Genomic DNA, 10243 nt, shown 5'->3' on the forward strand with positions numbered 1-10243 from the left:
CCAGAGGAGTTTACTGACTTGCCCAGGGTCACACAGCCAAACTGTCACCTGCCTGTTCTGAGGCCAGCTCTCTTACCATGGCACCACGCTGCCTCTGTCTCTGTTAGTTTAATCTTCTTTTTCTGCTGCAGTTTGCCTTCATCAGTCACTTCTGAAATTCTTCCACCTTCTCACCCATCCCAAGTAAGTAAAACAGCACTTGAGCAAAACTAGTAGGCCTACTGCATCTGCGAGTCTGGGCGGCATCTCATCCCCTGCAGAGAAAGGCAGTTCCTTGTCCTCAAGGTGTCCTCAGCTTCCCCTTTCACCCCCTTCAGGCTGCATCAACTAAGAGAATTCTTCCCAGACTTCTCTGAATTCTCCCTGGACTTCATTGCTCACAGAACAGGGATACTTTATTTTCTTTATGCCCAGAGCCCATTTGTCTGTCCTTTATGCAAGGACCTTTCCTTTTGCCACCACAAGAAGTGATGCCCTGAATATTGTGTGTCTGGGGCCCTTCTTTTGTCTCTGACTTCCGGTGGTAACTATCAGTAAGTCCACGCTGGGGCCTCTGGGTCTAAGGGTATGGACATTTTATCCCCTCCCTTTGCAGAATTCCCAAATTGCTTCCCAGAGTGGTTAGCCCGCCTCATAATTCTTTCAGCAGTGAAGCAGACCTGCTGTCTCGAAGTCCTTGAGAATAGTCAATGTACATCAAAGTGCCTCCCGGAGGCAGAGCTCCTGCCAAACCCCAGTTGCTCTGTCCCAGTTAATGAACTGGGCAGCCCAGCGGATCATTGACTATAAGGGGAAGACCATCTCCAATCTTTGTTAAGTGCATGACTGCAGGTCCATGGGAGTCTCATCTGACAAAGCCTCAGGTTTTTGTTTTTTGTTTTTTTTGGCAAGGCAATGGGGTTAAGTGACTTGCCCAAGGCCGCACAGCTAGGTCATTGTTAAGTAGCTGAGGCTAGATTTGAACTCAAGTACTCCTGACTCCAGGGTCGGTGCTCTATCCACTTTGCCACCTAGCTGCCCCCCCCCCCCCAGTTTTGTTTTTTTGTAAAAATGAGACAATAATGCTTATCATACCATAGAAGAAAGCACTCTAGGACTAGCATTTGCCTGAACAGTGATCCATTCTTTTCCTGGTCACCTTGGCCTGAGCAGCCACCCATCCTGGTCCTGGGACTCTGAGGGCCTCACCTGGACTGATTGTCCCAAGCCACAGCCCTGCTCACCAAGCAGGCTGGCCAAGTCACAGGAGAAGATCATGTTGCCTGGCCTGTCCTCAAAGCAGAGACTGTCTGAGCGGATTCCCAGGATGAGCCTCAGACTAGAAGTCAGAAGATCCAGATTCCAGTCCTGACCCTTGCAGTTAATTATTTGTTAGTTTGTACAGATCCTTTCCCTCCTGGGACCTTAGGTTATAGCTCTGGGTGGAATTTAAAAAGTCATTGAATTTGATGCCCTGATTTTACAGTTGAGGAAACTGAGGCCTAGCCCAGGTCACTTGTCCAAGCATGAGTCCCATGGAACCAGGGTCCCTTATCTTGCCTCCCCCTGCCATGTTTTAGGGAGACAAAGATAGTATGAACAGGGCTAGGGCCTGGGCTGGAGACTGTGCTACAGAGGCGAATGACTGGGCCACCTAGACAGAAAAGATGACAAAATCCACAACTACATACACCCAAGATATCTACAGAGAAATTGGAGATGAATTAAGAGGGAATCAGGAAAAGGTTCCTGAAGAAGGTGGGATGTGAGCTGAACCTTGCAGGAAGCTGGGAAGCCAGGAGGAGAGCTGAATGTTGTTCTGGGCATGGCTAGGCAGTCAGTGTCACTGAATCAGAGAGGACACGGGGCAGGGTAGAAGAGGCTGGAAATTGGAGAGGAGGCCAGTTTGAGAAGGCCAGTGAATGCCAGAAGCGTTCAGATTATTAAGAGGGGGAGGGGAGTAGTGGATAGACTAGTGGGGGATCCCTGGCTTGGCCTGGACCCAAACTGTCTCTGAGCCAGATGTCTGGCCCAGAAACCACCTGGGCCTTCCACTTGGGGAACGTCATAGGTGTGTCCAGCTTAGCCCTGCCACCAACACCCTTTGCCCGGGCCAGCCTGGAGAGAAAGTGATTAGTCACCTTCCCAAGCCCATGTTGGGCACCTGGGGAAATCTCTATACAACTCACAACTTGCCTGATTGGCTAGGTTTCCCGGTGGATGCCCAGCCAGTTCCTTGAAGTTGTTTTCTGTAGGTGGGCAAACACCTTGGTGATGGATGTCCTGGGAGTCAAGGTCTGTCCAAGTACAGAAACTGCTTGTTGATTGTGGATCGTCACAGCACGTGATGGTGTCAGCGGACTGGCCACCTGCCAGCCCAAGCACTCCCTGCCAACGTCAGGGCTCCAAATGGGGTGGGTTGGTTCACAGGCCAGACCTAGGAGACCCTTTAAAGTCCCCACGGTGGTGCCACACTTCCTTGCTCAAGCTACAGAAGAGTCACTGAAGGAGATCAGATCTGACCTTTGTCCTGGAAAAGTCACACCCACCCTCAAAAAGCAAAGATTCCTTCCCAGAGATCTCTGTTGTCAGCAGATTATGGCACTTGGTGGGGGACTTTTCTTGGCCTTAGGCCTCCTCACCGGGAGCCTGCATTTGATGCTCTGTCCCCTGGCTTGGAAAGGCATTGGCAGGCTGGAACAGGACCAGAGCAGGTGACCTTGACAAAGAGGGGAGGAACGGTGGCGCTGTGCTGAGACTGGTTGAAGGATTTGGGGAAGAGAAGGCTTGGGGGAAGCCATCAGCACATGAAGGAAACAAAGGAGTGAAAGAGTATTTGTTAGGCCCTTCTTGGAGGGGTGACCTACAAGCCAAGAGCCAGCCTGAGGGCCAGGAAGGCCTGGCTTAGGTCTTTCCTTTGATTTAGGCTGGCCGGAGGACCCTAGATGAGTCCCTCACCTGCACTTCTCTGGTCCACAGAACTCTCAGACACTGGTATGAGAAGTTGGACAGGAGCATGAGGGTGATGTCCTAGCAGGGAACTTGCAGGTCCTGCCCTGGGCTGGTGCCCCAAGTAGCATTCTGAGAGGGGCCAGGGATTTTTGGAGGTGAGAGTGCTCCAGGCCTGGGGAGATGGGGTGTTGCCATGTCAAGACAGGGAGGTGGGAGATGGAGTAGACAGTGAGCTCCTGGAAGGGGGGAAGAGGAGCCAAGGTCAGGGGAGTGGGCAGCTGATTGGAGCTCTAAAGCTGGTCCTGAAACTTGCCAACCCTGACCTGTCTCCAGGCTTCTCTCCCTCAGGTATTCTTTACCTGCTCCATCTATTAGAATACAGTCAGTTATCAAAAACAGACTGTGGTCCAGGGCCCCAGCCAAGAAGACTGGCTGTAACACAGGGACAGCATCCCAGGAATCATTACTAGGAGTCATTTGGTCATTCCCTTAGGACCCCCAGGCCAGCCAGGCCAGCTGCCCCCCAGGCAGCCCCCCCCAGGAGCCAGCCTTTTCTGCTCATGCTCTGTGCAGGCAGCATTCACTCCCCAGCTCCCCAGATGAGATCATTGAGAGGCTTTGCAGAGATGACTTGGTGCTTTGCAAATCTCCTAGTAACATCTTGGGCTCCTGGTAATCGGTTGGATGTTGCTAGGTGAAGAATGCGTCAGTCCTCCCTGCAGAGTGTGGGTGACCCACGCAATTGGCAGAGTCTCTGCAGCCAATCCGATGCTGGTGTGGGGAGTCAGCGGTCTCTGGGTAGCAAAAATGGGCTCTCCAGAGAAGCCAGCAGCAACCCCCCACAGGGCGTGGTCTCCATCTTGCTTGGAGATGCTGCAGAAAGGGGCTACAGAGACCACCCCCTGCACTCAGGAAGGCGACTATTTCCTGAGCTACCTCTGCCCTGGGAAGCATCACAGGGACAGAAGGGCCTAGAGCTAAAAGGGACCCAAGAGGTCACCTGAGAATTCAGGCCTTCCTTTTACAAGGGTGGGGGAACTGAGGGCCTGGGATGTCCCCTGACTCCTTCCCCCTACCAAGTGCCTCTGTAGGTATCACATAGATGCCTATTCAAGGACGTGTCATCTCTCCGTAAGAATGGAAGCTTCTCGAGGGCACAGTGTTTTGTTGTTCAGTTTGTGACACCATGGGGGGTTGTCTTGGCAGAGATACTCCAGTGGTTTACTATTTCCTTCTCTAGCTCTTTTTACAGATGAGGGAACTGAGGGCGAAATGACTTACCCAGGTTCACACAGCTAGGAAGTGTTTGTGACCAGGTTTGAACTCAGGTCTTCCTGACCCCAAGTCTGGTCTTCAGGGCACAATGGGGCCATCTTGCTGCCCACAACAGGTGCTTCATAAGTGTCTATTAATTGATTTGTGAGCCTGCTTGAGGTCCCACCCTGAGAAGCCTTGCTGGACTGGCAAATAGTCCACCATGTCCTGAGCTCTCCTTCAAGGTTTGGCAACTAGCTGGTGCCATGGTTCAACCCTTATTCACTAAATAACCTGGGCCAGGTCATTTCACATGCCTGCCAGTTTCCTCATTTGCAAAATGGGTCATTGGGAGGATTAAAAGAAATATCTCATGGAAAGCTCTCTGCTGATGGACAAGCGCTCATCAATCCTGGCAGGTCCTTGTTCTGCTATCAGTCATTGTTTTTTCAGAATCACCCCCTCACCCCCCTCTTCCTTCCAGAGCCGGGGGACCTAGGGGATACTTTATGTTCATCTGTGGGTTCTTGATATTGCCGATGATAATGATAGCCACCATTTATTGAGTGCCTGCTGCATTCTGGGGAGGCCCTCTAGTAGCCAAAGCTTAGCTAAGAGGCCACTAGGAAGCACCATGGTGAGCAGAGCTCCTGGGCAAGTCACATCCTATTGCTTGCCTCACTTTCCTCAACTATAACATGGGGATAATGACAACACCTTGAGTTGTGAAGATCAATTGACATAAGATTTCTAAAGTGTTTAAGGTACTGCCTGGTATATAGACAGGGCATCTACTAAATTCCAGCCATGGTTATCATCAAGGCCAGACAGCCTATGGTAAGAACATGGAGCTGCCTTCAGGGACCTCTGGGACTCTTGGGAAACTGGAGTCCATCCCAAACAATGCAGAAATCCCAGAGAGCTTGGCCAGGATCCCCCAAAATAGTCCCTTACCCATAGTCCTTCTGAGGAACCCAAGCAGGTCAGCACCATTGCTGACATATCAGCTGCCTAGGAGACAAGGTCCAGTGGACTTGGGAAGGAGTGCAGGGCACTGATACCCTCTTAAGGCTTCTGCCTCCCCTATCTAAGACCTGGCTCCTCCTGCACTGGACATGGCACAGTGTGACCTGGCCTCTGCTGCTGCCCTGCTGGGGAAGCCAGCATCTCTCCAAACCTCTTTATCCCAGAGGATCCCATCAGCCCTGGCATCATCATGCTCCTCCTTTCCTTCTAGGATCTACCTTGAAGAAGAGAGTGTAGGCCAGCCAACTCTTCATTTCTCAACAGGATGCCTCCTGGACATCTTCATCCTGCCCCCACCCTTTACCCAGCTATTTGGCTTCCTTTGATGTATTCTGTGATCCCATTAGAGGGCACCTTCCTCGAGGGCAGGGCCTGACTTTTTGCTTGTATTTGGATTCCCAGTGATTCACCCAATGCTTGGCCCATAGTAACTGTCTGATAAAGGTTGACTAATAATTGGCCAACAGATCCAAGATCCCTTGGTGCTTAAGAAATAGTGACAGTGGCCCACCTCAGTCTCAGGGACCTCCAACTGCTTCTTGTCTATGGACACTTTTTGAGTCACTGGGATGCTGTCCCCAACCTGTTTTTCACAGTCCTCTTCCCCACATCTCCGTCATGTTGCTGTCCCCTCAGTACATAGGGCCAGGATGAGGACAGGAGGAAGAGGAGGGTGTGGCCACTCCAGCTCCCTGGAGCCTTCCTCCATCCTTAGTCCTAAGTGGTTTTCTGGCCTTTGCCATTTGTTCACTGTCTGGGTAGCTCTCACTGCTGTCCTCTGTGCCAGGGCAGGCCTCCTCTTCTCTGGCTTGAGACCCCATCTCACCTTATTGCTACTCTTCCTCCAAGATCATGAACTCTGACCTGGCTCCACTGATCTCTCTTCTCTCTCTCTGCCTTTCTCCTTTGTTTTTCAGCCCCTCATTGCCTCCTTTTTTTCCTAGGCCATCTTCCCTGTTGGTTCTTTCCCTCACTGTCTCAGATCCATGGATCACTAGATCACTAGACCAGGACATTTTCTCCCCACCCCCCACCCCCCAATCAGATGACTCTGGATCCTTCAGCTTTTTCCCCTTTCTAATTCTCATCCAACCTCTGGGAAACCCGTTCCCTCCAGCCTTCCATCCCTCTACCCCTCTGTTCCTCCTCATGAACTGGAGGAAAGCAACAGGTTTTATATAGAGAAAGGAAGAAATGGGTCCTGACCTCAAAGACCTCGTATTTTAATTCTACAGAATTCATCAGACTTGTGAATTGGCTCCTCTGTGCCCACTGATGAGGATAGCCTCCCTGCCTCCTATGTAGCCTCCTTGAAGGCAGGGTCCATTTCTTTTTGATCTGACTCTCCGGCACCCACCCCAGGCTTTATGGCCTGGCTAGTAAGATGGGGTGTGGGAGAGTCTGGTTGAGCTAAACTGAAATGCCTCCCACACCACCAGGGATTCATGACTGGATTTCTGGTGCCTCCTTATGGTCTTTGCCTTCACTACATGATTTTGGCTTTCAGAGTGGGTAAGGGACAGTCCCCAGCACTAAGGAACCTCCCAACCCCATGTTTTTTCTAGGTTAGTTGGTTTTGAGTAGCAGATATCTTAAATTTTCTTCTCCCCCCGCCATCTTTCAATTTTGTTTTTCTGTCTCTTGCTGTCCTAAAGCCCTAGATTTCTGATTCTAGTAAGAAAGGAATTAGGGAGTCTGTTAGTTGGATGAGGATGAGGCTTACCACTTTCTGTTCTAAACTATCTATTCTATTTCTTTCCTAATCTAAAGATTGAATTCATTTTTCTGCTATTTCATTTCTTCTGGGTATTCATGTAATTCTTATGGAAAATCCGACTTTTTCCTTGGAGTTTCTGCTCATAGCTATAATGGAATTAGGTGGGGTTTTTAGGTAATTCTTTAGAGTGGTCATTGATGACTTTCTTAGTTAACTCTTCTATGCTGGTTCCCAAGTTGTGCCAGGACCAGGCTCTACTCCCTGCAGCATTTTGGGTGTGGATAGGCCCCACTGAGGTGGGGGACTCAGGATACTCTTGGCTCCCCACTACCACTTCCAGCTTCTCCTCCTCTTGCAATCATCCAGTAGCCTCTTCTCTTAAATCCAAACAGTCCATATCTACCACCCAATGACAAATCCCATTGGTTGTGGTCTCCAGACTCCAGGACACTCTTCTTCCTTCTTTAGTGACTTCAGTGTCCCCACCCTTGTACTGGAGGACTTCAATCTAAAATACCCAAACTTCCCAGTTCCTCAATATACTCATTTTTCCCATGACCTCATCCTTCAGCACTTACCCAAATGGTCAGATCCTTGACCTTACACTAAGTATTCTTTCTTCTTTTTCCCCTCTGGTCCCCTGAGTGAACCAGTTCACTGATTGCACCCAGTCAAGTCTCAACTTTGGCTTACCTGAATCATCTACCATTTTTGCTCCTACACTCATACCTCTGAATGAAAGTGGAGAAAATCACACCTGTTTGACTGGGTCAAATTTAGGTCATATAATCAGCTGGGCCCTCCTCCTACCTGTCTGATTACCCCTCCTCAGCCTCCTTTGTTGGAACTTCCCCAAGACTCATCTGAGCACCATGGGAGTCCTACAGAGCTCTGACCCAGACCCTCTTCTCCCTCTATCCAACTTCACTTGAGGGTCTTATCAGACCCTGTGGATTTCATGGCTAGTTCTGCTGAAGACCCTCAACTCTACCCCTAATCTCTCCTGACTTCTAGTCTTGTATCTCCAACAGCTTAGGTTACATTTCAAATTGTTTATCCAGTAAACATCTTAAATTCAATATTTTCCAAACAAAAATTGCCTTTTCTGTTTGCTTGTGGGCTTCTGTTTGCTTTTTTATGCAGTTCTAGGGGTGAGGTGGGGCAGGTGGCTTGGCCATTATTTGGGCTAGGGAGCTTTTTAGGGTTTTGCTGGAGGAGTTGTGGGGAACTGCAACCTGCTGCTTTAGAGAGGGACAGCCATTTCCTCTGGAAGTCTGTAAAGCACTTTGCAGACCTTCAGGCACATATTCTATCTGATAGCTGAAGATTCTTACAACATGCTCTCTAGGATCCCATAGATTGTGTATCTTATCAGTCTTGTATCTTGCCCAGGGCTTGTGGTAGGATGTTCAAGCTAAAAGGGACTTTTGAGGTCATTTCACAGGTTTGGAAAATGAAGCCCACTCACCCAGAGGTGGGAAGATGCTCTCCAAGGTCACCGAGCTCCTAAGGGGCAGAGGGGCCCATTTCAGTGCCAGTGAAGGCAGGCAGACCCAGGACCTGGTCCCCAAACAGTCTTTGTTAACCATCTGCTGGTGGAATGGCAGCTCCTAGAGGACAGGGACTCTGGGTCTGCCTTTCTATGTATCTCCAGAGCTCTGCAAAGTTCACTGAAGATATTCTGGGTGACTTGCCTTGATGCTGTGGCAGCCGCTGTTGGAGAGAAAGTTGTTAAGGACCTTCCATTGGGAGGGAGAAGCCATTGAGTTGGATTGTTAGATAGTGATTCTTTATGTTGCTTGTCCCCTCCGCCTCCAATTTCCCAACTGGTTCTCAGTACTAGCCAGGTAAATATGCCAGGGTGTGGGGAGGAGGACCAAGTAAGGAGACATTCCTTAAAAGAACTTAGGGATGCCAGGAGGCCAAGGTGAGGAGAGAGAAACCATTTTGCAAGGAGGGCAAAGTGGCCTGAACCCTGACAGTGGAAACAAGTAACATGGAGAAAGCAGAAACCTTCGCTGCCAGACAAATGAGCTTGCATTTGATCCTAAAGGAAATAGGGAGCCACTGGAATGGATTGAGGATTGCCTTCAGATGCAGGCACCACCAGTTCTTGAGGGAATTAGACAAACACTGAGACTAAGACAGGACTGGGGTGGGGGGGGAAGGTCTCTGCTGCCTGTCTTTTCTGAGAGGCAATGGAGCTACAGTGGAGAGGAGGATGAAAAGAAGAAAAACAGTGGAGGCAGGGCAGGAGATCATGGGCAAAATGAGCCCCCTTATGCATAGCTCAGGAAGATGAATCGTCCTTATCCTCCTCATTATCATCAAGCAGCTGTTTATGTCAGCCTTTGATATGATCTCATCTGAGCTTGTTGCATTGATACTGCATCATTAGCCCCATTTTTAGAGCTGGGAGGGAATGTGACTTAGGAAAGGTCAGGAAGTAAGAGGGCCAGGTCTTCCAGACCACAGGCCCAGTGCTCTCTGCTGGGCATGAAGTGATGGACAAAAGGGAAATGGAAAAGGCTGAAAAAGAAAGGAATATAAAGACCCTAACAAGTCCACATGGGACCCCAGGAGGCCTGAAGTCCCAGCAGTCTTGGAAGGGACATCAGAGGTTATCTAGCCATTTTGCAGAAAGTAGAAAGGTCAGGATTCAAGGTGGGTCCTTGGATTCCAAATGTCCTCCCAATTGGGTCTTCCTGTCTTTGCCCCAGACTAGTGAGATCGCCTCTGGACAAGCCTGGGGCCATGGTTTACTCTGCCGGATCACAGGCTTCCCTGACCAGCAAAGTAGAAGGGGTCAGGCATAGCCAGCAGTAGTTGTTCAGGGGGAGCAGTTTAAAGCCTCCCTCTCAGCTTTGGGCATTGTCTCAGGCTGCCCCCCCCCCCCCCAGGCCTGGAGTGGTTTCCCCCTTCCTCTAGGCCCAGCTCATTGCCCCTTCTCTAACCACTCTTAAATCCAGGGCTCTATTAGCTGTGGTCTATTTATCCTGCATCCAGCATGGCCTCCATTAGATTGTAAGCTCCTCGAGGGCAGGCCTTACCTCTTTTTGTGCAGCACAGTCTAGCAAACAGAAAGAAGCTAAGATGAGTGATTCATTGGGTCCCAGAATCTCAAAGGAGGGAAGATTTCCTTCCCCGGGGTCTCTTCCTCTGTCCTCCAGATGCCCCATCTCCTGAATGCTTCTGCAGCCTCCATTTTCTGACAGCTCTTTAGCTCCTCACATCCCCTTCCCTTGGCCACGATTCCCAAAGACCCAGGGCCCCAGAGGCTGGTGTGAACAAAGGGAATGTGGCTAGCCAAGCGCA

This window comes from Macrotis lagotis, chromosome 3 (genome assembly GCF_037893015.1).
Source record: "Macrotis lagotis isolate mMagLag1 chromosome 3, bilby.v1.9.chrom.fasta, whole genome shotgun sequence".
NCBI lineage: Eukaryota > Metazoa > Chordata > Mammalia > Peramelemorphia > Peramelidae > Macrotis > Macrotis lagotis.